Source organism: Acomys minous (assembly GCF_964271855.1).
Source record: "Acomys minous genome assembly, chromosome: 16".
Taxonomy (NCBI): domain Eukaryota; kingdom Metazoa; phylum Chordata; class Mammalia; order Rodentia; family Muridae; genus Acomys; species Acomys minous.
Genome location: NC_140498.1, coordinates 70228419 through 70234575, shown reverse-complemented (window position 1 = coordinate 70234575; position 6157 = coordinate 70228419).

The window sequence follows — 6157 nt, the reverse complement described above, 5'->3', positions numbered from 1 at the left end:
AGGCAAAAGAGCCTTAACATAGGGACTTTGAGCACCTGTCCCAGCTCAGAGGCCAGAAGGGGCCTAGGGGCCTTGGGCCATAAGCACTGTGGAGGCGGGATGCCTGGTGCGTGGCAGGGCAGTCCTCTGGTCAACCCTCCCAGGAACGCTGCAGGCTAGGGGCCAAATCACGAATACTCCACATTTTTTGGGCAACTCAAAGGCTTGGCTGGAAACAGTGACTGTTTTATTCTGTAGAACTCTTATGATTTTCTTCGTCTGAGTGCCTGCTGGGAGAGGGTGGACTCAGGCAACTGGGGGGTGGAGAGCAGGTGGGCAGGCTTCTTGCATACTATGGCCACCTCCCAGGGCCAAATTGGGCCTGGCACCCGTCCAGGGCCAATCAGAGCTATGAAAGAACGCTGGAGGCCACGCCCAGGAATAAGAACCTGGCTCCGAGTACATTTGGCTCTTAGGGCCAGAGTTTATTCAGAGATGTTGGGGGGAAATCCCAGCCCTTCCTCCCAAAGCCTTAGTGCTAATATACAAATGGGGGTGGGGGGCACCACAGGACACTAGGGATGCTGTGTGAAGAAACTTCTAGAACCTATCTGAAAGCTGACTAGCCCAAATCTGTCCTAGGGGAAATGCAGGGTGCACAGGGGCTGAGTCAAGGTTCTCGAGTCCTGCCTCCCTATGCTTGTCACGATGGGACTCAGGTCAACCTGCTCAGCAGCCTCTCTGGACCAGTCCCAGCATATTAACCACAGTAGGATCATCAAACCCAGGTGACAGCATGATCACCCAAAGAGTTGCCCAAGGCCACAACGCGATAAGAGACGGTGAGTTCACAACAGTTCACGGCGATGTCACCTAAGGTCACGGAGAGGTGGCCAGGATCAAACAGTGGGGCTACCTGAAGTTACAATGTCATCTACAAGTCACAGTGAAGCCAATCCGAAGTCACAATGTCACTTTAGGTCACAGCGAGGTTACATAAGGTCACAATAGGGTGTCCTGAGGGTTAAAAAAAAGAAAGTTTACTCAAGGTCGGGTCTCAGTGCTATCACCTGAAGCCATAGTTAGGTAGCTCAGGGTCACACAGAGCTCTCTTGCCCAGTCCTCAGTGGCAGGCTGAAGATGATGGCGGGGAGCCAGTGGCCCCCAAGCACCTGCTCCCCTGACTCTAGTTAAGATCTTCAAGGTGGAGGTGGCTGGTTCCTGTCTCAGGCCAGATCTGCCCCAAACCTCAAAGCCAAGCTTAACCACAGCAGCATCCTTAGGAAAGCCCAAAGCCATGTGTGTGTGGGGGGGGGGGCGGGGGCGGTAAGGGATACAGGAGGGTGGGTGCTCCAGGCATTTCATGTGCGGACATGCCTTGTAAAGGCCAAGAGTCAGGACCCTGTCTGCCTGGCCTGCGCCTGCGCAAACCCACAGCTCCCGCGTCTGCTTTCTCACTGACTACTCTGCCACAGAGAATCCCCACGATAGGGCTGACGAGGGCTAGGACAAACACCCATCAGGAGAGGTTCCTGGTCAGGCTGTGCCAAGAACCATTAATAACCTCAATGGGGCTGAGAGGGGCAGGGGGTGTGGCCTGTAGAGGCACGGCTGCCTGTGATCTGGCTGCTCTGTGGAGGAGGTGGGCAGGGACAGATGGGCTGCAGTCCTCAAATAAGGGGGCAGCCTTGTTAGCAGTGTGGCCTGAGGGCTTGTGCAGGACCTAGCATAGTATACACATACTCAAGGTGAAGTTAGTCATCTTCTGGATGGTTCCTGGGCCCCAGGGTACTTTCCCGGCTCAGCCCTGCTACAGGCAGACAGATACCCACTGGGTTTACCCAGTTTCCTGCTTCTGCTGCCTCAGCCGGGACGAGCATCTTGGGGGACACCACAAGGCGGAATTCACCAAAGCCTGCATGCCGAATGGCATATAAATACACCTTTGGCCATCGGGTAGACAGTTCTGAGATGCCTCTGAAGCTGACTCAGTTTCCTCAGGCTGACCCCTTGCTCCTCCCCTTGCTTAGATCTTCCCCCAGTGTGAACCACTTACACATCCTTTAGCCTCTGCTTTGGGGGCTCGGAGACCTATGCACTCCCCAGGAGCCCTCTCTGCACAGGGACCCTCATGATCCCCTCTCCTGACCGTTGACAGCTTCTTTAAAGCAGTTTCTCCAACTGATGCAGCCGAGAGGTTCAGAGGCCCCTGGAATTCTGGTGGTAGGTGGGAAGCAGACATTAGCACTAGGGGGCATGTGGCTCAGAAACCAGGTCTCCTGATGGATAGGCAGATAGTTGGGGCACGCAAGTGACCTACTTTCTCTTTTGCCTTTGTCACAACTGGCAAAGATTGGGGGAACAGGTAGCCCCCCCCCATGGTGTGCACCCCTATGCACAGACATGGCCATTCACTGAAGGCTTACTATCCTTAGGCATAACCCAAACTCAAAGCATTATGTGTGTCTGTGGAGAAAGGCCGGAAAGCAGATAGCGTGGCGCCAGGTGGGATGAAGCAACGTGGGGATGTCTGAGAAAGCACAGGGATGAAGGGTACCAAGAGGCTAGAGGGGAGGATGGGGTGTGGAACACAGAGGCAGCCGCAGCCCACAACACAAGTGGACACTGTAGTAGCCCTTACTCTATACCTTGGCATGTCTACATATCCTACAGGAATCCACAGCCCAGATAGCCAACACTGAACCCAGAGTGGCCATGGTGCCAGGCATGGAATCCTGGGATGGGTCCTTGTGGGGGGGTGGTCTTGAGCTGCCAAGGGAAGAGGGTCTAACAGGGCACACCTAGGTGTAGCCATCACCTGTGTTTTCTTCTCAAAGAGTTTCCCATAGGCTCCTGAAGTCTTGGCAGCCATCTTGAAACCATCACCGTTTATGAATTACAGTGATGGTTAACAAGTTCTAAACAGTCCAAGGATCCTGCTGATGGGAAACGCCTCCTGCGACTGGGTCCCATGTGGGCCCTTTCAGTTCCACAGCCTATATACACTGGTGTTTGAAAGGACCACCTTCTGCTCAGCCCCAAGGATGCTGGCCTGCTGTGGGAAGAGCCCTGACCCTAGCCCTAAGGCACAAGAGGCCGGCCACACCCACAACCTCCCGGAAGCTTGCCGGTACAGCCTACGCTACCTACCTAGATTTTTTTTTAAATTGAAGTCAACATCCTTCTAAGAGAATGAAACTATTTTAAATCTCATAATCGGAGCCAGAAACAAAATATCACAACATGGCTGTTAGTTAGACACACAGCTTGGGTGTTGAAGCCTATGATGGAGAACCAAAGGTAAACAGCTCTCTGGGAGGTGGGGGAGGGGCTGCAATATAGCAGAACCTCCAAGAGCTGGGGCCATGCTCAGACCACGGCAAGGCCCTGAAGCAGCGTTACAGACCATCTCGCCTTCTGTTGGCTAGATTCATTTTAGAAGGGAACCACAATTTAGAAAACGGCCCCCACCAGATTGGTCTGTGGTGAATTGTCCTGACTGATGACTGACGTGGGTAAGCCCGTCCACAGCGGGTGATGTTATCACTGGGCCACCAAGCAGCATTCCTCCGTGGCCTCTGCATCGGTTCCTGCTCCGAGTTCTCTGGATGCTGGACTACAAACCGTAAAATGAAAGAAAATGAAAGAAAGAAAGAAAGAAAGAAAGAAAAGAAAAGAAAAGAAACCCTTTCCTCTCCAGGTTGCTTTTGGTCATCGTGCTGTTCCAAATAGAAGCATACAGCTGCAAGTTGGCTGCAGTACAGAGGCCCCCACACTCCCCAGGACTTAAGCATCATGTGTCCAAAGTGAGCATGCTCAAATCCCACCTCCAGCATTCCGAGCCCCTCAGGCCCTTGTTAGCTCACCTTGCAGAGCTGAATATGCCTCCACTATCCAATGGAGACGGGATGTTTCAGGGAAATGGAAAAGCCATGGCCCTGGCTAAGGGACACCAAGCTTCCTGGGTGAAGAAAGTAACCCTTGGGGTAACCTCAGAGCCGTTGCTGCTCAGCGTCCCCCGCTGTGTCCTGTTGGCCTCCAGGCTGGAACTCGAGCTGTGCCTTTGATGTTCAATGTGCTCTGCTGGGGCTGGGGCTGCTGGGAGGGTCCATATTATTTATCAGTCTCGTTGGACAGTGCAGCTTCAGTATAGGGCCCTTAGCCGGGTGTGGTGGCGCACGCCTTTAATCCCAGCACTCGGGAGGCAGAGGCAGGCAGATCGCTGTGAGTTCGAGGCCAGCCTAGTCTACAAAGCAAGTCTAGGACAGCCAAGGCTACACAGAGAAACCTTGTCTCAAAAAACAAAAATAAACAAACAAACAAATCAGTATAGCCGGGCAGTGGTGGCGCACGCCTTTAGTCCCAGCACTTGGGAGGCAGAGACAGACAGATTACTGTGAGTTCGAGGCCAGCCTGGTCTACAAAGCGAGTCTAGGACAGCCAAGGCTACACAGAGAAACCTTGTCTCAAAAAAAAAAAAATCAGCATAGGGCCCTTGAGCCAGCCAGAGTCACTTCACAGCTTCAGTTTCCTAGGGCTAAGGAGGCAGAGGCTCCTGGCAAACAGCCCCCTTCTGCTGCCCCTAGAACTGTATTCCCATGATGTCCTTAGAGGAAGTCTCCTAGGGGGTTCAGGGTATGTTGAGGGTGTAGCCCCAATCTTTAAGGCACAGTGACTCTCAACCGAAGCCAGAATTCCCAGGGAACTAGGAAAACAAGGACAAGGGTGGCAGGGCACTCTTGTAGCTTATGCCAGGGAAGAATAAGGCCTAACATCTTTACCGAATGTGGCCCGCCAGGCTTGACTATGGTACTGCTCTACAGACCTATGAGGTGGTCTGCTGTAACTGTTGCTCTGGTCAGCTGAAGGCAGCTACCTGTGTCAGCATGGCCCAGGCCACCCACAGACCAGGGGACCAGGGAGAAGAGGCCCCAAGACAGAGGACTTCAGCCAAGAATGGATCTTGTAAACCCAGCTTTGGTAACGACGAAATGTAGGACCAGCAGACAAGTGTAGGAGCCCGTCTCCATAGAGGAGCTCTGTGCCAGGTGATGGGGACAGATGTGACACACACACACACCCCCCTCCAAAGACACCAGAACCCACCTGGGGCCATCAGGTCTGCCTTATAGATACACAGTGGGGGCAGAGAAAGACCACAGGGCTCACAGGAAGGAAACCTAAAGGTCATGGCACAGAAAACCTCAAGGTCACAGGAGAAACCCCCCCCCCCAAGGTCACAACTCAGGAAGAAACACCAAGACCCTAAAGCACAGGGGAAAGGTCACAGGAGCAAATGCCAAGGTCATGGAAGGACTGTTCAAGGTCACAAGAAGAACCCCGAAGGCCAGGTGTCGAGAGGGATGCCCATGGCCATGGCCTTCAAAAAACAGTACTCAAGGTCACAGGTTCATGGGAGGAAAGGTTCGAAGTCACAGGAAGAAAAAAAAAAATCAAGGTCGTGCGTACACAGGAGGAAACCCCAAGGTGGTGACACAAGGCTTAAGGTTTACAAGACAGACCACCCAAGGTCACACAGTTCTGGAAGAGACCTCAAGGTCATGAGAGACCTCAACATCACAGAATTGTCAAGGTCACTGGAGAAAACGTCAGGTTAATGGAGAGAAATTTAGTCACTGGGTTCACAGGAAGAGGGCTAAGGTCACCAGAGGAAATCCCAAGGTCACAGAAAGACCCATCAAAAGCAATGCTCAAAGGTTACAGGAACCATCAAGGCAATGGGATGAAACAAGTTAACAGCTAGAAAATCAAAACCTGAGGGACTCAGGGGAGAGCCCTGTTGCTCAGCCCACACAGAGGCGGAGCAGGCAACAGCAGAAATGCCCCATGGGGCCAACACACACAACAAAGCAGGCCACTCACCCTCCAAGGCAGCACAGCTCACCTGGGTGTGTGTATGTGTGTGTGTGTGTGTGTGTGTGTGTGTGTGTGTGTGTGCGCGCGCGCAGATCCATGGCCCTCGTCTGTGGGATTGAACAGAGGCCCACAGGCCAGTTCCCAGCCATTGAGGCTCCCAGGCCTCACAGCCTATGGAATTTTTTCCCATGAGCACCAGGCCTCTGGCTCCCCTGATGTTAAGCGGGACATAACACTGGGCTGTGGCATGGCTTCCCACAGGTCAGCCTGGAGTGCTAAAGGCCTGGCCTGCAGCACAACC